The following is a 24726-nucleotide window of genomic DNA, read 5'->3' as shown; positions in this document are numbered from 1 at the left end:
TTCAGAGAACAGCACTGGGCTTTTATGAGCACAGCTTTTCGCATTGCCTTTGCAGTCAGAGTGCTCACGGCTGCCTCTGGCAGGCCTGCATTCGCTGGCAGTGCTGGGTCACTGGGAGCCTCCAGGCTGAACAAGCACAATGGAAATGGGGGGAAGCAAGGGGAGAGTAACCAAACCCCCAGGCAGAGAGGGACAGCAGGGATGGGCTAAGAGCACTGACACAGGCTCACCCTGTGCCTGCTTTTCTGGGTGTGATTGCTGCAGTGTAGTTTGTGAGATGGGGCATAGACATATGTAGGGATGATATTATTGCATTCTCATTTCCTTGTGCGCTTGCACTTGTATCTACTTTTTGCTTCAAACTTGAATTAGAGCAGAACTTTTTCTGGTTCATATTTTTGCAGTAGAGTGCTGGTCCGGACTCTTTATTCCTAATTATTGCCTCATTTTCATATACTATTTAGTAGCAATAAAATCAAAAACCAGCTCTCCAAAATACATTTCCTGGGCATACTGGCTCATTATTTTCACACCTAGTGGATGTCTCTCCTTTCCTAGTGGTTTAAACTCCTCTTTCTGACTTGTCAGAAAAAAACATCCTGAAGCACTCATGGAGTAGTGTTTACAGTACAAATTTCCATGACTGAAATGCTGTAGGTAGCTCTTAGCCTTGAGAGCTTTCAACATATGCAGTGAAGTATGATGACTGCTAGAATTAATTAGATGAAACAGATGTCAAGCATTTACCAAGAGTTATTTAAAGAAAATCTATTATGTACGGATAGTTGATGGTAGGGTTTGAAATGTTGCTCGCAGCTGAGAAATAGCTGAAAGTTTTTCCACTTTGTAGGAATCGTGCCTAAATTACATTGAAAAGAACACTTTTGTCACCCATAAAAATAAAAGCAGGATATTGTGATGATGGCCATATTTTTTTTCTCATTAATGCTTCTGTGAGACCCTTAAAGATGATGGGCTTGCCAGGGTTGTGAGCAGGAGAAGAATTTGACCCCTGGGACGGCTCCTGATACGTTCATGGACAAGGTGAGACCTGGGATACGGAGCCCATTTCTCCAGCAGAGGCTTTGGGAAATGAATCTTTCAGAAATGACAGGAAGAATTAGGAGGGTGACTTGGCCCTGGCTCACATACCGGCTCCAACAAGAAAATATCTCGCTCCTGTTCCTATGCAGATTATACCTACGCTTCTGTCATCAGCATCTACCAGCCCTCTGACAGAGTGACTTTGACTGCTCTTCTCTCTGTGGCAACCGACGCACCCCATGGCCCGCTCAATCCTTTCTGCTTAAATGACTTATGTCCTGGCCTTCATAATTCTGTCAAAGAAAATATACAGCCTTCATCTTTGTTATCTTTCATTGTGCCTAAAGAGGTCAGAAGTTCACAGCAGTTTGCCTAGATAGCCCGGCTGAATGTAAATGTGGCCATCAGTTTTGATGCAAAAAGCCTGTGAGACAAAATTGACAATCTTCTTCCCACAAGTTTTGTGTGTGCAAGCATGAAACTTGCCTTCCACCAGCATTTGTACTGTCATATGGCATTAATGGAAAGCACAAATACCTGAGAATGCAGCCAAAGCCAGTTCGCAGGAGGAGTGGATGAATGCTTGCAGGAAATTCAATGCTTCTCTCATCCATCACTATTCACATTGCCTTCCTTGCCTGCAGGTAGAGGCACAGAGACTTATTGGATGGGATTCATCTTACCTAACTTTAGACATATATAGCACAGATATCTCTATCTCAGCTTGTTGTCTAGACTCTTGTGAAAGTCAATAGAGAGAAGCAAGCAGTTCCAAGCGCAATTCATCTGACCTATTTTAGACACCTTCTTTAGGAAAAGATGAAGCTTTCCCTAAAACTGCCTATTTCTCTCTAGTGACTTCAAGAGAATTTAGGCCATTTATTCAGGTGCAGACATGTATTCTGTGCTATCTACATGTGGTGAATTCCACCCCTCTGGCACATTAGATAATATTTTTCTCATAGTTGAATGAGCTTAATGGGGCCTTTTTGGCCCCAATAAATTACCCAATATTCTCATGGGTTTTCCCACCCCCCTCCCCCAAAAGTGAAGCTGGTTACATAAAGCAGAGGCAGAGCACAGTCCAGAAGCAGTCAACAGGTCAGTGTTGGTGGGTCAGTGTTGGCAGGCCAGCTCAGCATTGCTGCTCCCAGCTGGGTGCTCCCAGTCTCCCTTGTTCCCGCTCTCTCCATGCGCCTGCCCACTGCTGCCTGCCTCTCTGAGTAGGTCCCCCAGGCATCCGTCAGCCTGTCTGCCTCCTGCTGAGGACTGTGGTGCTTCAGCCCACACACTTCTGCTCAGGCTTCAGATAATGGCTTTTGCTGTTCCTGCTATCGCTATATGAGAGCCATTTAATTGCATCTTCCATTCAGCCTGAATAAAGGGTGAGTAGGACATCTATTTGCTTTGACTAGACTTGTGATTGATGCAACCGTTAATACCTTGCAGCGTAACGCAATCTTCCCTCACCTCCCAGGGATGCTCTGCTGGTAACATGTCCCTGAGTAACTTTTTCAAGGACAGTCAGAACATGGTACAAAAGGAGAAAGATGGTGGTCTAAGTGCCAGTGAGCCTCTGCCCAGTTGCTGCAGGGTTACCTTTTTCTAGCATCTGTCTCACCCGTCGCACTGCCCTTGGCGTCAGCAGAAAAGGTGCTGTTTCCTTGCTCAGCAGTCATTTCTAACAGACCACTGGCAACTTCTCCGAGCAGAGCTGCCTGCAATGTCCTGGGGTCATCTTGCCCCCTGGGAGAAAGCCAGGAGAGACACATTCTGCTGTTAGGTATATAATGAGCTTTCACCCTTTCAGGTAGAGTCTAGGAAAGTCATCCTCCCAGCCGAGCTCTGGTGAGCAGTCATCTGTCGCTTGCCTTGATGTGCTGAAGTTCTCAGGGATGGCAAGTCCCTGTGTTGTGCCAACAAAGCACACGGGCAGCCCTGCACAAACGTACACTGTGTGCTTGTGCCAAGGTGAACAGGGGGAACTGCCTGGAAGGTCCTAGAGCTGTGCCATGGCTCTTCAGAGGGACCACTTACACCCAGACAATAAAAAGCATGTTACCATAAAGAAATAACTGCACACACAGATAAATCAATAAAACGAGTCCAACTTTTATTATATTTGCGGCACTGTGTAACTGAATTCCAGGTTACTGGAAGTCCCTGGGATACAGCGGTGTGTAAGGAGGGAGAGCCGTGAGAGGAAGAGACCATGACTGTAGCCATCAGGGGAACAACCGTGGAGCTGAGATCAACCATCTCCACTTTCCACTGCACACAGCTCCACTCTTAAGCCTCTCACCAGAGCATGTGTAACTCTATTCCTCTTTTGAGCAACCTTGCTAAAACTGATTACATTCAGAGATTTTCAGCAAAAGCCCACCATGCAGTTCCAGCAGCTTACACTGTGTGTGGGCTTCTTCTCATGCCTCATGCAGCACGCAAACAAGCGCAGTTTGTGCCTAGCAGTCAGGCCACAGCTAGCTGCAAATGTGGGGTGCCACAACATGTTAAAGTGAGCATGGCAACAGTGATAGGGGTGGGAAACATGCTACATGATCAAGGTGCTGGAAAATATGGTTGGAGCACTGCAGATGTTGGCTGTTGTGTGGCCGAGGTGCCTTGTTCAGAGCAGCAGGGGAGGAAAAAGTGCTTCCACCAGCTGTACAGGGGGGTTCATCTGACTTCCCTTCAGCACAGAAACAATCTCATCACCTCTGCTTATTCAACAAGCACACCTATCAGTAGGAACACATCTTAAAAACCCTAATGTGTCATTAGTCATTCACGAGTCAGTGGCATGTGTGTGCAGAACTGGGCAGTTGCATACCACTGCAGTCAGTGCCACTGGCTGACAGACAAGCTTCCTCAACACCTGTGCTTATTTTCTTCTTGGTGCTTGATTTCTGACAAACAACAGTGTGGATGTTGCTATACATGTAGCCAATACCTTGCTTTTGGGAGGCACTGCCCAGTGTTTCCTTTGAGCACTGTACTTTTTCCCCATCCCAAGCTGGAGCAGGAGTCAAACCATCCCACTGTGTCCATTTGTTTCCCTAGCACAGTGCCTAGAGGCCAGGATCAGAGCAGAGGGATTGCTCCGTGCACTTACCATCTGGGGCAGGAGGAGGACTGTGGCCAGCAGAACTTCCGCCATCTGCCACTGCCTCCTGCAGCTGCCTGCACTCTGTGCTGTATTTCTGGAGCAGATCGTGCTGCTCTTTCGGAGAGCCTCAGTATTGCAATTGCTTGAGATGAGACTGGCAGACACTGACAAGTTTCTTAGCGCAAAGTATTTACTTTTCATAGGAAATAACATAAGAAATAGAGTAAACATTTGGAAATGTTTTTTAAAAATTATTACAAGAGCTGTGGGCCTATGTGGAGTTCTTGCAGGAAAATAGGAAATACAATAACAGCGGGAGACCCCAGGGAGATGAAGTTTTGAAACTTAGAGAATAATTGTAAAACTATCAATTGCGAGATATAGAAAAATAATTTAGATACTGTAAGGCCTCATACTGGCTTTCTGCTATTTGTGTCATAATTTTCTGCCGTGTTATTTTCTGTCAAGCCTTACAATACTTCTATAATGGCTAACCCATTTGTTTCCCCAAAACTTATCTTTGAAAATTATACACAAGGTCAGAGTTACACATCTGAGCACCCCATTTATTATCAGGAACAAGAAAATCTGTCTGGGCCACATCATGGCTGATCTGTCCACCTAGCAGGATGAAATAGGTGGTGGGGAGAGTAACCACACGGTACAGAGAGGCACGGCTGGTGACAGAACAAGAGTGATGGGAGAAACATCAGCAAAACTAAAAGCAGGAGGAGATATATAATTGACAGCAAAACCAAATCAAGCTAATGTCTTCACAGAGCAAGGTGGGTAAAATAGAGTGACTCAGTAAATGAGCTGAAGTCGTTTGATGAGACTCCTCTATAGCAAATCACTTTGTTCATGAAAGGATCTGACTGACATCCTTTGTGACTGGAGTTCAGCCCAATACGTGTGTTTGTGATGTGACAATAGTAAAATTCTGCCTGTCTAGTAAGAAGTATCATTTCTGAAATATGCCCATGCTGCAAATTGCAAATTCTATTTTTAGTGCTTTTCTACAAGTTTATGCTGTGTCTTTCAGCCTGGGGCGGGGAAGCATCACCGCACCAAACCATTCACGGGGGCTTGCTGCAAAACAGAGCTCAGCTCCCAGCACCTGAGCCACTGAATCTGACAGCAATCAGTGCTGAAATACCCAAAGTTCTGCAGGTCATAAACTCTGCTGTTGGGTGAACTCTGATGCCGTACCAGTGGGATATGTTGGCTCACACAGAAAACCTAAAAATGCTTGTGCCTCCCAAAAGTAACAGTGGTGAAAATGTGATGAAGGACATGCTTCAGGGCTCGTTTAGGTGATGTGATGTGTTATGAATCTCATCTCAGCAGAGGGCCTGTCTTCAGAAGAGGTGTAATCGATAAATCATGTGCCAATTGCATTTATTCAGTATGTCAACTTGCACTCCTGTACCAGAGTGCCCAGCTAGCAGAGGAGGCTTTGCTGCACCTAGTTCCCAATGCTTGATGCTTGATGCTTGCAGCAGCTGATGGAAATCCAGCTTCAGTGGTTTTCTTCCATGAAAAGAGAAGGAAAATATTGACATGAAATCCTATAAAATGCAATCAAACATCCAAGAAATGCCCACATAGGGCACAACTTGCTGCTTTCTAGCAGCAAGCAAAGGATGGCCAGCCCTGGTAGGTTCCCTGGGAAAGTAGGCAGGCTCTGGCAAGGCTGTTCTAGAGCTGTCAGCATGGTGAATAATCTGAAACTCTGGCTTCCACTGGCAGAGTGACGCAGGCCCTACAGGTGAGCATGAGGTGGGTGCACAGGGAGAGGAGATCCAAGCACCTTAAAGCACATCCCAAAACTGGAACTGTGCTGTTGAGAGGTTTCTCCACATCATACTGATGAATTACCAAATTAAAGAGCTGATACAAAGCAGACTGAGGGAGACTCTGTGCTGTGCTCAGTGTGTTTGGGATCAAGCTTTAAGATCCCTATCACTAACTCAGAGCTGGCCTGTCCCCTTCCACTCACAGCCAATGCTCACCCTGAGCTGGTGGCTGCAGGGCTCTCCCTGACATTCTGCAGGTGCATGTTCCCAGAAAGAACCCCATCCCTATGCACTACTTCAAACAGCTGCAGATCAAGCAGAAAGCCAGCAAGGCTTGGATGTAGCTGTCTGCAAATTTAAGAGGTCTGAGAGATTTTTCATTAAGAGAAATCAAGTGAAATAAGCCTAGCAGAGACTTACCTTGCGTTCAGACCTGGATTATGATTTGTGCTGTTTTTTCTCTCTGTTCTCCTGCACACATATGGTGAGAGGGGGAGGGAAATAAGAGCTGTAAGACATGTAATTGATGGCAAAAGAGGTCCAAATGTGTGCACCAGATCCAAACACTCTCCAAAATGTAATCCCTGTTTGTCTATATGATGGGGATAATAGCCTTCCTCACAGGGGTACCGAGCAGATCAATAAATAGTTAATGTTTGTCTAGGGAGATGCACAATGCCTGCAGTGTAAATCAGAAGTAGCCCCTTGAAATGCATGTAGTTACATATGGATAGAGCTAACGTAAAAGTGAGCAGACACAATTTCCTAAAAGAACGGTGCTGATTACCATGCAAACATTTTTTCTTGTGTGTGGGGCAGCAAGTGGACTTCAGACAAGGTTCTTTGCTGGTGTAAATCTGCATCATTTCATTGACACCACTGGAAATATATCAGCTTAAACAAGAGCAGGCTCCAGCCCCTGACATCTGCCGCTTGCGCGGCTGTTACCTCTCCTCCAGCCCTCCCTCCACACACGTTCCCAATTCAGGCAGGCAAATCTACTTCTTAGAGTCCCCATTATCTCATCAGTACTGTATTTTCAACAAATCAGCATCAGCAACACAGGCATGGGTGATGTCTTTTAAACCTACACATGTTTTTCAATGCTTGTGCCCACAAGATCTTGTATGAGGTGTTGCAGAGCTGCCCTAGTGGCAGTGCCAGCTGCCAGCCCTGCACACCAGTTCCTACAAGCAACACAGACATGACTTCAGTGTTGGTACCTTGGCACCTCTGTGAAGCAAGCCCATGAGGCTCTGTATCAGCATTTTTACCATAAGCAGATCAGTCTCTAAGGAGCTAAAGGAGCAAAAACTCTGATGAATCCATACCTGGATTGGGGCTGTCCCCAGAGCCAGCATGAGAAAGCCTGGGGACACCAATGCCAGCTGAAGAGGGCTGTGGCCACCAGTGGCGAAGGCTTCCCAGCACCATGGGGCTCAAAGCACCACATCAGAGCCAGGAGGAAGAGCTGCCTCTCCCCACCCAGAACCTGCCTCTGCACACAGTGATAAGCCAGATTGCTTTTTTGCGATGTGGACATCTGTCCGCTGGGAGCTGTCTCACAACCACACTAATTTCATGTAAGGCTCTGAACAACCATCAGCTGGGAACAACTTTCAATCACTGCTGACCTGGGCTGCGTTCGAACTGGCAACTAGAAGGTGGAAGGCAGTCTATATCCTTGCCATGATTCAAATCTCCTGAGCTACGCAGTCCCCCGCAGGGCTCTGAAGTTCATAAAGCGCATGTCTATTAAAACATGCACAGCTTTGCACTCATGGATGCACGTGCCGTCATTTTCTTGATTGACTTAGGAAAGAAGAAATTTCTCTGATCCTGTAGAAATCAAGGATTCACAGCTACAAGCAGCGCTCATGCACATCAAACACCTGCTAATGATAAGGAAAAGATCTGGCAGGGAGCAGCAGCCTTAACAACTGCCCGATGGATGGGCAGTTTGCTCGCTTCGCCAGGGCAAAAGGCACCAGCAGAGAGTGGGTGTGGAGGTGTGCGCCAGGCAGGGAGGGGAGAAAGGCCTGGCACATCCACCAGCAGCAAATTGGGCTCCCGCACGGTCTAATTCCTGCTTCACCACAGACTGCTAGCACAGCTTGGATAAAAAGGGAAAAAGGGAGAAAAAAATCTATGCAGGAGGCTGCAAGAGCACATAGAGTCTGTTCTGAGCTCCTTCCACAGGCAGACAGAAATCAATAAATCAATAGGAAATGTTCGCTGGCTGTAAAATGGGTAGAGAAGCCAGTGTCAAGCTGCTTTAAGATGGATGGACAGTAGGTTTGCAGTTTGCAGAAAGGCTAGAGGTGACGATCACCTTGAGATGGGATCAGCGGCCAGCAGCCCAGCAAGGCTCTGAACCTCGAGCTGATGATTAAGGGCCAGGGCATGGACTGAAGCACCCCTGTGCGGTGCTGCCCGTGCCTTCGGCTCCTCCTCACCACGCGGGGCTGCAGCCAGGCAGCAGCTGCCGGCACGGGCCATGCTGTGCCACTGCATTGAAGTTGGGGCCAGAGAAGACTGAATAAAAATTGACTAGATGCCTGGTGGTGGTGAGGATTGATTGAAGACGGGCAGGGGTTTTTCACCCCACAGTCAGATTTTTTCCTTTCTATGAAGAATTTAATAATTATGTAGACAATGATTCCTATTCAGAGAATTGCACCTTAATGAAACAAGCACAGGGACATAAAGCGGAGCCAAAGATGCTTAGGAAAAGCTGACCCAAGTGGTGTTCTTCATTTTTGCTAAAGGGAGGATACTTGTGAGAGGTGGAACAGCTGTACCTGCAGCTGGCCCCCTGCAGCCTCCACGTGCCCATTCAGAAGGAGACTGCCCCTCAGTCACTGTTTCAGAAGCAGAGATGAAAGCCTTTGCTGGGACATGGCTCCTGCACAGGCAGACGTGCAGCCTGGCCTCAGACTCCCCACTGCCACAGCTTCCACTCCACAACTTGTGTTCCTTTCAGTTTCCATGAACTGGTGCTTATCATCTTCTCTGAGAAAACACAGCCTCCTGACATCTTACCCCTGAGACTCTCTCCTCATCCCCAAAAAGAATGGATTTGGACCCTACTTCTTGCCCTAACCAGCAAGGCTTTTTGTAACACCTGTGTTGGTGCATGCAAAGCATCACTGATGCTCACACAGGACACGCTGGCAGAAAGGTCTCTGATTTCTTTGCCTGCATAGTGATCTGACTTCAAGAACTGCACCCAAAATGCCCACTCATTGTAAGTAACTCATAAAATAATAATAAATTCTGATTTGCCTAATCTGTTGGATTGCCCAGTGCTGCTGTCAAAGTTGGTGATGATGAAGGAACGGAGGGTGCTGGAAATGAAAGCTGGCCTTGCACTGCAGAGCACTGAACCTCTGCGGAACTCCTCTGTAGTATCTGGACCAGAATCATGGACTTTAACTCAGTCTCTATCAGAAAATCCCTGGTCCTTTTTTACTACTCTCACTCTAGTGCCCAGAATAACAGGTACAGCACATTACAAACCTATTTCACACCAGGTACACCAGTGATGAGAAAAACCTGAATTTTCCACCAGAATGCCCACTCCTTGCTGCCAGGAGGGCATGGTGCAAAGCACAGAGACACTTCAGTGCTGATCCCGTTTTGTCTGCAGCACCACCAGAGGTGTCGGTGATGTGCAATAGCTCTGTCAAGCACTGGACCCAAGGGTCCTTCATCTACATGAGCTAATTTCACTCTTGTATCAGGAAAATTAGATATTATATTGAGAAGCAGAGAAGGTTGAGAAGGTTCAGTTCAAAAAAATTCTATGTGTACATATATATATTTGATGAAGGGGACCAAGACACAGATTAGATGCATACTACTAGGATCTGATATCAATTTGGGTTTGCTTTTATTTTTTTTCAAGCTGCAGCCAGTTATGAGAACCCATGCACACAGAAGGAGAAATTTCGACCTGTGTGGCTGAACTTTCAAACCAAGCTTTGAGCAATGGAATAACTGGCAGGCAACTCAGACTCCCAGTGCAACCGGTGGGTGACACAGGGCTGCACGAGCAGCACTAAGTAAGCAGAGCCTTAACAAGGGCTGCGGCCTGCACACTGCTGGGGCTTACCCAGTGCCAGCAGCTGGGAGCTGCTGCTCCTCAAGTAAGGAGGATTTTCTCTCTCTCAAGCACTGCACGACTGTTTTGTAGAGTTTTTAGTTCATCTGTGGCAGAGCAGAGGACCTGTAATGAAAAATTCATTAAATTAGTTACTTTTGTTCTGTTTTCAAATCACTTGGAAATAGATGTTGACTTTGATTGATTTGTTTGTGCCTTGAAGTGGTGCTGTGTGCTCTGTGCATCCTGGCATCAGCTGCGCTGCGCATCTCCTTCTGCTGCCCCCGTTATTAAGTTTGCTTGGTGAATTCATACTGAAAACTGTAGACTGTGCTTTCTGGATGACTCGCAAGAATTTCAGTTCCATAGGTACTTCTTACAGTAAAATTCTTCATTTATAAGAAACAAAGAAAGAGAGCAAACTTCCACACAAAAGCCATTGAAATAACTGTAGAGTCCTGCCTTTCCTCACCCAGACAGAAGTGCTGCTCAGATTTGCTACAAACACCGCAGGTTTGGGCTTGTACTGAGCCTGCAAGGTGATCTATGCTGGGAGCTCAGTCCGTAGTTCTGTGTCACTGGTGGAATCCACCTACAAAATCACATTAGAGTTTTTCTGTTTGTTGCAAAATAGCTGTAAATCCCTCTAGGGCACATTGTGTCTCAGTTTGACCAGAGCCTGATGCCTTTATATTTTTAGGTTAAATTTGACAAAGTTGGGCCTTCTTCACCAACCTTTCATTCTTAAATCTCATCAGGAAATTGATTTTCCTCCTCAAACATTAGGAAATACTGAAGGGAAGTGGAAACGGGGTGGGAGGGAATTTTAGATTGTTATGTAAATTATTGTTAAGATTTGGAGGGTTTTTTTTAAAATCCTTCTTTTTTTTGGTAACACACCATTTCTTCCAAAGCTTCTTCTCTGTTTAAAAAAAATTGCTCTTTTCACTGATAGCTACAACTGATGAAACATTTCAGTTGTCTCCTGTTATTTGCTAGCTGTCTGGCATGAGAAAATGAGGTCACATCTCTGACTGCACAGTGGCCTGGGCATCACCTTCAAGTAAAAACAGGCTCATAGCATGGGCACTAGTAGCATCCCTCCCCAGCTCTTCCTGCCAGCTTGATTCTTTTAGTGCCTGAGCCCTGCAAGCAGCAGCTCCAGGCTTGACACCAAGGCCCTGATCAGACTCTGCACTGTGTTCAGTGTGCCACTTGCTCGTGGCACATCTGCACCGTGCCTACGTGCCTGCAGACAGAAGCGGGGGGCCTGGCCACGCACTGCCATAACCATAGAGAAGTGATCTTATCGGGCACCTCTTGCCGATAAGGGCCCGGCTACTGACTGACAAGCAGCCTGTGTGGGAACACAGCCAGGCAACAGCAACCTGCCCGCACGCTGGGGCTCATGGCCAGTGGCACGCAGAACTGGGCAGCAGTGCTCAGAGCTGCAGAGCTCAGAGCTGCAGCACAGGCCCTGCCTTGCCCCCGCCACCTCCCTCCCTCTGCCATTTGCTGATGCCATTTGCCTGGGACTGGAGGTGTCTGCCTGCTCTGAAAATTGGATCACAGGGAGAGCTCTTTGCCGGCCCCGGTCACGCTGACGGCAAGACTTGATCGATCAATACTCTGTGTGACACTTTCAGAATTCATTGGAAATGATGTCCTTTTCGAATGACACCCACATTTTATCGAGGGCAGCTCCACCGGAAAAGCACCGAGTGTGTTTTTGCAAGATATGTTTTGTTAGTAGTAAACTTCACTTTATTTGTACAGTTCCCTGTATTTGGGATTTCTCCTTCCCTCCCTTCAACCTCCCTTTTGAAGAGGGCAGAGATTTAATCTTTAAAGGTAGCTTTGTAGCCTGACATTTAGAGTGTGAGCCGCTCCTGAGCCTGATTTTTATTATGACATATGGCCTCTTCATGTAAAAAACACTGAGCTTTGGGGGAGAATTTAAAAAGTGGCCTGAGGCTCACAGCACACAGCTAAAACTGATTCCCAATTTTAGCCAAAATATTATGACCTCTGGTAAAACTGCTGCTCTGCTCTGGCTCCCCATGGGACTGCTTGGTGCTGCTGTATCAGAGCTGGTGGTGGGTTGGCATGGGGCATCCCGAGCAGCTTGGCAGGGCAAACATTGCTCCTATTGACAGGTTGCAAGAGGGATAGTGCTTACAGCTGGAGGCTTTGGAAGAGATATGGCAAGAAAGAGAAATGAGGCAGTGTTTGAGAACCTGCTTGGAAGGGTTCACAGAGAACTAGGTAATGTTTCCATTGAATGTATGTGCTGAATGTTCAAACCTTGTATTTTGTTACTGAGATGTAAATAGCTCTGGTTGCTGGCTGATGGGGCCCAAACACTGTATCCCTTGGGATCTGCACACCTGGGACTTGGAGGACTCAGACTGGGTTGCCTTATAAAATTAGAGCCAGGTGTGTCACTCAGATATTCCTAGTCAAACCTGCCCAACATGCACAGGAGTTCAGCCCAATCCTTTTCTCAAATTCAGTGAGAGAAAAAAAGAAAAGTAATTTCCCAAACAAAATCCTGTGTAATTTTGGGACTGAGCTACATGGTGCCAACAACAGGGTGAGGCCATCGCTGCTTTAGCATGAGGGTGGTCCCACAAAGACAGTGTTTGTGGACCCAAGACTCATCTATGGAGTGTAGGTGCAGAGCAGATGGTACAAAGGCAGCTAACAGAGGAAGATCATTCCCAAAGGCATTTGGGGCATCGCTCCATGTGCACACAGAGGAGCTCACCTTACTTTGCTGGCAGCGCTGCTCCAACAGGGGGCCTTTCCCTGTGCTTGGGTGCAGCCTCCCCGCAGCCCCATGCTGCCTGCATTTCCTGTGCCGTACCAGAAAGCAACTGAATGTTGCAAGGTCCAAATCTGGTGATAGGAAGAAAGAGAATATCAGAGGAGGACTATGGACTTATTAATCTGCCTGTCTGGTTGCCAGGAAACTATCAAACCTGTCATAAATTATTAGATAGCCATTTACAGGGAGGTTTTCAGTTGCTAATCCTGCGCTCGTAATAATACCTAATAGTTTCATTTACTTTCTTCTTAAGGAATCTGACCTAGCAAATTGGATAACTACTACTCTGAATTTTAATATGAGGCTTAAGTGAGAGATAGCAGATATAGAGATCAGAGTGACTCCTGCCTGTTTTACAAGCCTGCTCCTGTGGCTGGGTGTGCAGCAATGACACGATTCCTGGCAGGTGTGTCATGCGAGTCCTGCAGGAGGGATAGCATGCTAAAAAGTCTAGGCTTGTTGTGTAAGTCATGAAGGTTAGTGCTTCTAGTTCAGGTGGCTGCCAAGCAAATGCAAGTTGTCCAGGTGAGGCTTTAATTTGCTCTTGGACAAGTGTTCTGAGGCCAGAGGCAGTGTCACCCTTACTGGACAGGAGGCCTGAGCTCATCTCTCAGATCACAGCCATGAGAGTGAGTATGGGGTGTCCCTGTCCTTAGCCATCACCTTTACTTGCAGGTCAAACCTTGCTGTTACTGATTGCAGTAAGCATTTACAGAGTAGGGACTCACAAGCCATTAGAGCTTCTCATCAGAAAGGTATTTCTGTTGTGTCAGTAACTCCTGCATCTCCCTTGATTGGATGTTCAGTTTCTGCTATGAGTTCCTTACTATTTTTGCTTTGACTTCTTACCAATTTAATTTAAAACAATCTAAGCCCTTGAAAAATAAAAGCATAAAAACTTTCTCATGTAAGAAGTTTGTCTTGTAAGCCAGCTTCTAAACAAGTGCAGAGACTGATGCTTTCCTTGTGGACAGACAGACAGCACTGCACTGTGCCAACATCCGGTGTCAAAGTCCTGCTGGAGTCCTGTTCTGCAACACTTTGCTGAAGATCTGGTGAGAAACTTGGTATGGTGGTGTGCTTCAGGATTAGATAAGGCTGTCAGGGTTACAGGTTTGTATTCCAACTTTTCTTTATGGAGAATTCAGAGTGATCTGTGGCATTCCTCTCTAATTGCGCAAATGGCCTGAATGCTGGTCATGGAGGCACCTGATACCCAAGCTTTTTATGAGGGGATTAATGAGTATAAGTCTACAAAGGTCCCAGATGGGCCATAAAAGTGTGGGAGAGAGAAAGCATCTCAGAAGCATCCTGCAACCTCCAGCTCCCACATAATGGTTGGGCAAGAGGCACCGTGGTGTTTGTGGGAAACGAGGGGGCTTTGCTACTACTGTGTCATCGAGCTGGCAGCAGTTTTTATATCGGTTTGTTGTTGGTCTTTTCTCACTAATTCCTGTTTATGGCTTTCTGATTTAAAAAACAAACAAAAACAAACAAACAAACAAACACCTCTTCAAAGGTGAAGCTGTTTCTTCTATATTCTAATTGATTCCTGATTTACTACATAGCCTACAGAGATATTGTGGCTTGCTGATGGCTCTTACACCTCAAATGCTTGAGGTACATCCATGCTGCACAGAAAGTGCCTGTACCATCCACATTTCCATGCCCTGAAGCATAAACCCAGCCTACTTTCCAAAGGACCCTCCTGCCTGCTGTGGCTCAAGCTTTGCTCTGCTGTGCTGGTTGGTTTGGTAAGGTTTTTTTAGCTCTTGGCTTTGTTTGGGTTTTGTTTCTATATTTAAGATAATAATAATAATGAATAAAAAATGAACGGTTTCTAAAGAAGCTGTTGGTGAGGAGCTAATGGACTTGTCAGGCCCATCCTGCAGATGCTGAGTCTAACTGCAGGATCCCAAATCTCTCATCCTGTGACCAGTTCCAACAGCAGCACTGCAAAATGCAATGCTGGCAGAAGGAAAGGATGTCTATGGAGGTTCTAAAGCAAATGTCTGAGGTTACTAACAGTATAAGAAAGGTAAAAGGTTAATGAGTATTCTTGATTGAGCACACTGAGTGTTGAGAAGTGACAGAAGGCTTCTAGAAAATGTCCCACAGGAGAAGCTGCTCAGGGGAGAGATGTCCTGGTGCCTCCAGTATCTGGAGACAGCAGCTTTCCCCCTGCTGCAAAGAGGAGCAGAGGCAATAGGTTTGCAGTGACCCAGCATGTGCCACCTGCCCAGCACACGCAGAGCTTCCCCATGCCCAGCACCTACATAGAGGCTGTGGGAGTTTCTTCTCATACTTAAGGGCAGCATCAGGAATTTCATTCTCAACCTATAACTGATGAAGCAACAGAAAGAAAACTTGATGGAACTAGGATGTTCCTAAAGCAGAGATGTAGGGGTGCCACATTTTGTACCAAACTGGCTAGTTTCAACAAAGCTAACGGATTTGATCTGAGACTAACGTGAATGGGAGCACAGCAGACACCACTGTGGACTCTGCAGACTTGTGGGCTCACGGAAACACTGTCCTTCTGTATCTCCTGTTGGCTTCAGCTTCTATTATAATCAGAAACAGTTTTACTGTTAGCTTAAGCAGATGCAAGGAAAGATTCAGCATAACAAAGCAGGTGCTGCAGAGACTTTGCAGCCATGTGCATGTTACATACCTTTAAGTATTCAGACACCTGGGTACACTAGAATCCCTAAGAGCTCCAGAAGGATGCTCTTAATGGAAAGTACCTTAAATCTCCCCTTGGTGTGTCCTATACAACTGCCCAGAATGTTATCAGTGAGGTGAAGCTTTTAGCTTCAAAGTGCAAGGAATCTTTTAGTCCTATTGAGGTTTAATGAGTTGGGATTCTGAGCTGATTCAGCTCTTAAACAGTCTGATCATTAGTGCTGTATCATCTGTCACCTTTGGGTGATAATTAGAAAAAGAAAGTCAATAACAATAGTACATAACACTACTTTACCAAGATTTAAACAAGTTGTAATATTGTTGAACATCTATTGATGAGTCCAAATGTGCCACAGGCTATTGAGCACAAAGAGTGCTTTGATGTGATGTTTTCCATTATTAATTTGATGTGGTAGAGTTTGTAGAAGTGAGAACATTTGTTTTCATTTTATTACACGTGGGAAGGGACTGAGATACTTTGCATATTTGTTTTCTTTTTTTTTTTTTCCTTTTCTATTACTTACTCCATTAAAGCTGTTGAGGAACAAGCACATAAGAAAAAAAATAGGAAAATGATCAGACTCAGTGAATAACATTAGACAGTTCGTTTACCATATCTCTGCTTTGTTTCAATTTCTATTGATTCTATCTGACCTCCAAAAGGTAAGTCCTATATATATATGATAGCAGCTCCTGTATGACAGGGAAAAACTTAAGCGGAACTGTTTTTGCCCAGAATAGAACAAGACATCAGAAACTTGCCGCAGCGATACCAGCGTGGGTCAGGATTCATTACTGCAGTACTTTAGCCATCCGGATATGGGGCCTGATGTGTGCGAGATACCCCAGTAATGCAGTGGTCACTTATTGTTTCTTATTGACCACTTCCTCATCTGCTTGTTGGTTCTTCCTTTTGGTGATTAAACTCATTTGTAAGGAGCACAATTATGGAAATCTCTAAAGAGCAAGCGTTTTGGAGTCTCTTTTATTGCCTTCTTTTGTCTAATTAATCCCTTAATGAAAATTCTTTCTCTTCCTCTAGTCTGTCCTTTTATGCTTTCTGTGACCACAATATGTTAACACTTTGGCTATGGATCTGCAAAAAGCAATTTTGCTTAGCTGATATTTTGCAGCAATATAAACAGGAAAGTTGTTAAACCAAAAATAGAGCAATGTGCACAGAATAACCAAGAGTAATGCCTTTGCAGATTGACTTAGGTCTTTTCAAAGAAACAAAACTGAGACGAGCTGTTTTCATCTCAGAAGTGTCTGTATGCAGCACACTTGAAAGAGGCTTTAAATCACTCAAACCTGTGAGGCGTGTTTTTCCTTAACAGTTAAATGAAGATATTCTATTCCTCCTTCCTCCTTTTTGGGAAGAGCAGTATCAGTGCTGTTGGGGACGTGGCACATCAGCAGATAGTCCTGGCCAAGTCCCACTGATTTGGGGTGCAGAGCAGGTAGCAGCTGGGACACAGGCTCACCATGCAGGTGGGTGCACTGGCAGCCACACCACAGCTCACGCTCTGGGACAGGCAACCAGATTGGGGTGTGTGAAATCCAGTCTGCATTTTGGACACCAGCCACGCTGTGCTTCACCTCTGTTTCAGGGCTGTGCAGTACAAGAGCAACTGCAGCTACGCAATTAAACAGTAACACATGATGTCTCAGGCTAACATTAATAAAACATTAAAAACAGGAATTGCTCATATAAAATATTGAGGCCCTACATGCTGCCATTCTCAGCATGAGGTAGAAGCACTTTACACGGATCAATTACTTCACTATAAAATGTAAAGGGGAGCCCAAGATGCAAGTTCAAACTCAAGTTTGGCCCTGGGTTTAGAATATTTGGGAGTTTTCAGCCCAAGTGTTTGGAATTATTAAATTGGTATAAGTTCCCTTACAGTTGCATCCCTGCTGTAAACACAGCTCTGTTTATAGACATTTGGACAGAGATGAAAGATGAAGGTAAAAGCTACTCGGCTTATTCCAGTAGCCAAATGTCCGGATTTAGTGAATGGAGATCAATGAAAAGCAGGAACTTGCATTGGTAAAATATAAACCATACACTTCAGGCTTTGCTTACCTACAAATCTCAGTGACGCTCGGCCTGGTCACCTGTGTCTCTGCACTCATTGCCTGCCAGCACTCAGCTCAAGGAGCCCCATTCATTACTCGCCCTGCTGAGATGTTTACCAGCTGAGGTACCCAATGCTGAATGAGGCTGCAAAGTCCACTGCGGAGGCAATGGGCAGAGGAAGGTGAATGGGTTCTCCCTTTGATAAATGAATTCTTCATAATCCTCAGAGGAGATAAAATTTGTCTAAAGTCCAGAATCTGGGTCAGATTTCTATCTGCCTCTGGAGCAGTCACACCAGTAATACATTTGGACCTCAGACTTGAGAACTTCAAATATTCTTTGACATACATGACTTAATTTTGACTTGAAAAGAAATCAGCTCGACCATCAAAGGTCTGTGAAAATACACAGCAAACCCTTCATGAACCTGAAGCACTTCCATGCAAACCAGACTTAACCATCTCAAAATAAATGGAACCATACTTTAAAATAATGTTGCGGTAAGAAGCCTGCAGAAGAACTGGTCAAGTTCTGTGAGCCATAAGCTCTTGTAATGTAGCTCATTGTAACGTAGCAGCCTTCTGAAGAAGTGTTTAGAGAAAAGTTTTGCTCTTGCATATCTTGGATTTGGGCCTCTGCCCCACCTCAGGGTGCTGAACAGCCCTGTGCAGTGCGGGGCCGAGCACCTGGTACAGATGAGCTCTCACCACTCTGCTTGTGGGAGTGCAGCCCGTAGCACTGGCTGGCAAAGCAGCAATACTCGTGTAGTGTGAAGTAGCTTGCTAGATAAACGGGAGTATATCTCATTAAGCAAACGTCTCGTGCATGTATTTAGTGTCATTAAGATAAGAGTGGCTTTGCTTGTGTTTCTTAACCCCTACTGCTTTCACACACTGCAAACTCTCCACAAAAGAAACTGCCTAAAGCCTGGTCAGTGCTGTAAACACATTGCATGATGGTTCACAAGGCTGTAGGTGCTGTGCAGTGCTCCAGGACAGGCGCTGCTCGCAGGGTTCCGCCTGAAGCCCTGCAGCTGCACAGCTCCAGCACTGCCACAGCCCACTGCTGATTTGGGATCTTGAATCATTAATTAGATCATTGATTAGTTAGCGCTTGTAGAGCACGCTCTATTTTGTGTTGCGTAAGAGCCAGGAATCGCTGTCATTAGTAATAAACACTTGTTTATTGATGGCTGTACTGGAGCTGTTGGAGTCATCCCCATGTCCCGCTGCCTGCCCGTCTCCCTCCCTCAGCCCTCTATGGGGGATGATGAGTCCCACTGATGGTGGGAAGCTGGGATTCCATCTGCTGTGGCTCACCCAGGAGCTGGACCGGGGCACCAGAAGGCACAAGCCAACATTAACTGTGACTTCTGAGCTCTGCTACAGATTGCTTGGTATCTCTACTGACACAGCCTAAAAGTGAACCCCTGAAAGATTTTCTCTTCTTTTTCTTCAAAATAGGTCTGTGTCAGTGCATGACAAGCAGCAGCTCAGGTCAGAGTGTTTCAGGCTTTGCACAGGTCTGTGTGCTGTGGGAGGAATTTCTTTCCTTTCCTTGTTCCTGGTGTCCTTTTAGTTGCAGATTTTTTGTTTAGAACTTTGTGGGTTTGCAGGTTGTGTTGTTTTTGTACTTTTCCTTGTAGTTCATTGATCTGCTCAAACCGAAACCCCAGAGCCAACCTGTGCGGCTGTCAACCTCTGGCTGAGGAGGAAAGTCTGCCGAGCTGAGCAGGCAGAAATGGGCACAGCAGGGCTGGACGCTGCCTCCAGGCTCCACTGTGTTCTGCCCCAGCCCAGGGCTGCCCCCAGCACAGCCACTACCTGTCCCGTGCATTGCGCTGAGCAGCCATTCTCACCACATGGTTGGATGGTCCCACACCCTCACCTCCTCTCGCTGCACACTCTGAAGGATTCCTGGGATTGATCCACCTTAAAATCTGACGGCTTAAAACAAAACCACTGGCCAGTATTTTTACTTTGATTTTTTTTTCTTTTTTTTTTTCTTTCTTTTTTTCTTTTTTTTTTTTTTTTTTTTTTTTGAAAGTAAGTGTGGTCAGAAACACCAAAACAAGATTTGACCGATAGACTGGTTGGTCCAGCACCCCGAGAATCCTGGACTAATGGGGAAGCAAGAAAGCTGCTCCACAGAGTTGGCCTCATAACAGTAATCTTTTCTGCTCTGTGGCTCAGGCCGCCTGTGGCACGGAGGAAAGCAGCTGGTGGAGTGCCCTGCTCTTTGTGTCTGTTCTCACCAACAGCCCTTGCAAAGGCTCCCAGTGCAGAACCAAGACCAAGCACAGGGCTGGGGGCCGCCTGCACAGCAGCCGCAGCGCTTCATTTCCCACTTGTGCCACTTCAGAGCCTTTCTTCTTGCCATTAGCAAGCTCACAAGCCCCAACCACAGCCAAAATGCCTGCAGCAGATGAAAGGAGGTAGATCCATTTTCTCTAAACTGGCTTCGTGACATTTTATGAAGAGCCTCTTAACAGATCCAATGCTAAGAATATTTTCATCTCCTCTGCTCAAGAATACCTTTTGAAGGCCAGCGGGGTCTGTAAGTGGGACTGGGATTAATGTAATCCCTTCCTCGCCCCATCTGGGAGCTCTCCTGGAGCAGCCTTATCTGCTGCCTCGGCTGCCTCCTGCCCAGCCCACGGCAGCTCCATACAGCCATAGGGCAGAGCTGCCCCTTCCCCCTGCACTGGGGTTTCTGTAACAGCCAGCACACACATGTCTACAGGAGAAACATGGGGCTTTGTGCTCCTGTTGGTAAAACAGTGCTCTGTGATAGATCATCCTTCAGTGAAGGGTGGTGTGTAACTCAGGAGAAACTTTTATGCTTACTTCCCAACCTTTACACTGATAACTGAGGTTTCTATGACTACCACATAGCGATATTCTGCTTTATTCCTCTGTACTAGTGCATCACAGGGCAGAGAATGAAGATGTCTGTGATCCATTCTGTTATGCACGAGCTATAGCCATTAAAACACAGGGAAGACCATCAGCTTATAAAGCCATAGGTGATGCTGCTGTCTCGCCCTCATCCCCGAGCAGGCGGGTTCTAGAGGTAACCAAGTGGGGAAGCTTTTTACACTTTATAAATAATGTATATCCCTGGGCTTTGGACGTAACTGTTTTTCTTAGAATACCTTTTTCCTGGACTGCCTTTGCTGCAAATAAAGAAAACGGGGAATTTGAACAGATCTCAGGACAGCTCCTACTGTGGATTTTATTTCTCTTCTTCTGCAGAGGCAAAATAAATTCTTTAAAAAGATTATGTATACTTTCTGATACCAAATACGAAACATTTGTCAGCAACCTCACTCTTTTCCTGGCAGTGTACACATGGCTGGGAATGGCAAGAGAAAGGAAGGGTTTCTCATGGTGAGAGATCTCAACCAAGACATGCAGGCTGCAAGCACAGGGAGGCTGATGCCGACAGCTCCCAGGTTCCCACCAGCAGACAAGACACAATTTGCTGAGCCAGCCATCAGCCTTCCCACCCAAAGCAGAGCTCTGAAGGGCCCAGCTGGGATCAGGGTTCCATTTGGACTTGGGACCACAGGGGCTGGCTCCAGCAACATCATGTTCCTAATCTCCTAGCTGGTCTTCTGATTGCTTTCAGATGGAAAAGAGTTCTTTCTCACGGGTAATTCCTATGCAGCAAACTGAATGCAAACAATTATTGTTCATTACATTTTTGTATGAAGAAAATGAACCTGTTTATGGCAGAAAAATCATATATAAACCCTTTAGGATACATGCATCCAGCTGCTTTGAGCTGCTCTCAGTGTTTCTTTCAGGTACCTCAGTTTACCTAAGAACCTTAGCCAAAAGATTCAGGAGCTTACGCAAAGATGGTCTACGTGAAGGACATCTACATTAAACCTGTTCTTAAAAGTTGTTTGATATTTGATAAATGTGGCCATATTTCCAGCTTTACCAGCTTATTTCCTTGGCTCCAGGAAATAAGTTAACTTGACATTCTTGATATGCCTACAGGAAGATAAAAATAGGTTAGTTTTTTTTCTTTGCCTCTCATAGAGAAGTTAAAATCTGTGCAGGCTGTTTCTCTGTAATCCTTGAAATTGCATCTGCAACAGCTGAGGAGTAAAGTTCAGTGTGAATGCAGGCAGCGGATGGGAAGCACATGTCACAGCCCTAAGGGAAGCAGCTGTGCAGCCAGACCCTGTTGCAGGTCAGGAGTGTGGTGTATACCTGAGGGCTGGCTCCCCAACGGTCCCCCTCTGTACCCATCAAGATGCCCACCAGCCCTGCTGGGGCTGACCTCCAGCTGTGCGCAGCTGAGTGCACAGAGCCCACCGCCACCTTCCCATGGGCATCCAAGGATAACTCAGGAAGGAGGCAGGGAAGAGAAGGGACAAGGACTAACATCTTCTCAGAGCTGCAACTGGTATCTGACGACAACTGTCTTCATTTAAAACTAAATGGTGGTAATTTTATGGATATACATCTGTGTTATATTGCTTTCAATCCCTGTTCTGTGTTAATGCACTCAAGCTTGGCTACATTTGCATTCTGCAAAAGCGTACTGCCAGAAGGTGGAGTTTGGTTGGGCTCCTGTTTGTCCTAATTGATATTTAACATAACACCCTGTTATGAGGAATATCCCTGGCTCCACGGGAATCCCAATGAATGGTTATATTTATCTGGAGTGAAATACTAACGTATATGTGTAGATAATTGTAGATAAAGACCAGAGAAACTACTCTCAGGACCATTCAGATTCTGTTAAACCGTGGTTCCTTCAGCCAGGAGAAGTCCAAGAGCCAAAGGGTGGGCTCTCCTCCTGCCCCTCTGCTCCTCTCCCCCTGGGCTGGGATCTGGCACCTCATTTCCATGGCACCACACAAACAAACCCACTAGTTGGTACAGCTGTGCAAGGACCCAGGGCTTTTCTTACCTCTCACCCCAGGGGTAACTCCCGTGCATGATGCTCTCACTCCTTTACACAGCACCTGCCCCTCCTTGGCGCTGCTTCGTGCCCTCCTCTTGGCTCTGAAGCAGAGTGTGAAAAGGAGGTGGTCAGATCTCAAATGAAGGGAAAAAAAATTAAAGGGGGATGAATCAATTTTGAGATGTTCTTTTGATACTCTTCCCCTCCATTTCCTTAATTCTCTTTCCAAGCTCTCTGCAGTGATTTCAATGGGGGAGCTGCTAGCCACATGGTTAAGATTCAGCTTGCAAAAACGTATGCTCGCAGCGAGGAAGATTTACCCTTTAACCTTTAGCAGCCATTTCCTCTGGAAAGCACAGGTTTCATTTTCACTTACAATGAAAATATGTGGAGGGGAAAGGCAGGGAGAACCTCGTCTCTTTATAAAGCAGCTGAATAGCCCTATTTTCATCTTCCACACCAAACTTTGCACATAGTTCTTTTTGCATTATGCAGTGTGCCCTCGGGAAAGAGATCTTGCAGCAAAAGCAAATGCAAACTCTCTCGTTAGTCTTGAAAGACCTGTTCATGAGCATTTGGGGTCAATCCCCTTCAGCAGGTTCATTTTTCTTCATTGTAGTTTCATGAATTTGGCCATAAGCAAAAAACAGCCACATATATATATATACAGTATTCATTAAACAAAGGTGGAAATTGTATGGTAAGTGGAAGAAGGTGGAAAAAGTGCCAAATCTCTGCAATAGATCCTGAAGTCTTACAATGAGCACTCACATCACCAGCTAACGGGGCCATGCTTTCACCTGGGTGCATCCATGTAACTGATGCCAGCAGTTCAGAGAACAGGACAAAAGATATATTTTCACTTGAATTTCTCTCGCTTGGGTGCCCTCCTGCCTGGAAAACATGCTTTTTTCCAGGTTTGACATGACTTGAAAGATGGTTAATAACATACCAGAACTATCAGCTTTATCGCAACTCAGTGATTCTGCATTCAGCTTGTCTTTCTAATGGTCAGAAATTGTGTCCAGAAGAGAAAGTGGTTGCCTGCTTGCTGTGCATGCAAGGGATGGCCCAAATCTCTGATCTTCAGCCCTGAAGGCTCCCATGACCACCACAATGGCATCTCAGAAGTCTCTGTGCATTTTTAAGATGAGTCATTAGGTGTCTTCTTTCCTCCAAAAGCTTTACAAATGATTTCCAATTGCAAAGTCCATGGTCATATAAAATTTTCAAGTTTTTTTTTCTCAAACCATCACCACATCTTCTCATTCTCACCAGAAGATGCTCTGAATAGAGCCCTGTTGCCCTGGCTCTCAGGACACAGTGTGATCCCCAGCCTCATGCCACATGCCTGTGCTGTGAACAGCAGCTCTCCAGTTCTACCTCCAGCGCCTTTCACAAGTGGTCACTTCATGCCCAAATAGTAAAGTGCTGGAAGAAATAATAAGTTATCACAGTGAACAAGATGAAGAGATTTGACTGAAAGTGAAAAGGCAATATATGAGTGCTGGTAAGGTAGGGATACGAGGGAAATTCACTCGGTGTTCTGTGAACTTTGAGATAAGTGTTAATTCTTGCAAACTGTTTTCTAAAGGAAAATGCAGTGGGTCAGCTCTTGTCAAGGATAACGTAACTGAGGCAATTGTGCAGGGTAAAGGTATAAGGGAAGGGGCCCAGTGCATAGAGTGGTGCATGACATGTTGGTAGCAGCAGACAGCTCGATGGGTGGGGGCTCATGCACCACCTCTGTACTGATGGGTGCTTCAGCCAGCAGTAAAAAACTGCTCTTGACACTCATCTGCACGGAAAAATATCCACGCAGCCCTTGCTGCAGGACCAATTAGCCTGTGAAAGCCATGTGGGGGATGGGGAGGCGCGGGATATGAATGCGGGATGCATCCACACTTGATTACTCTAATGAAATGTCCATTGATTCCTATAGATTAATGTGAGAAGAACGGCAGCTGCGGAGTGGCTAACACCTCTAGGTCAGCAGCTGCGCGTGTGGACGTGGGCGATGGAGGGGCAGCACCAAGGTGGGAGGAGAGGGGCAGCCCAGCTATGGGTTGAGGTGGTTGAAGTGCAGGGATGGGGACAGCATGGGATCTGTGGGGTGGCATTGCTGCAGGGCAGCATGGCTGTGGGGCAGCATTGCTGCAG

Source organism: Coturnix japonica, chromosome 14, assembly GCF_054131305.1.
Source record: "Coturnix japonica strain WE chromosome 14, WE-NBRP24, whole genome shotgun sequence".
In the NCBI taxonomy this organism is placed as follows: Eukaryota; Metazoa; Chordata; class Aves; order Galliformes; family Phasianidae; genus Coturnix; species Coturnix japonica.
Note: the sequence above shows the minus strand (reverse complement) of the source record.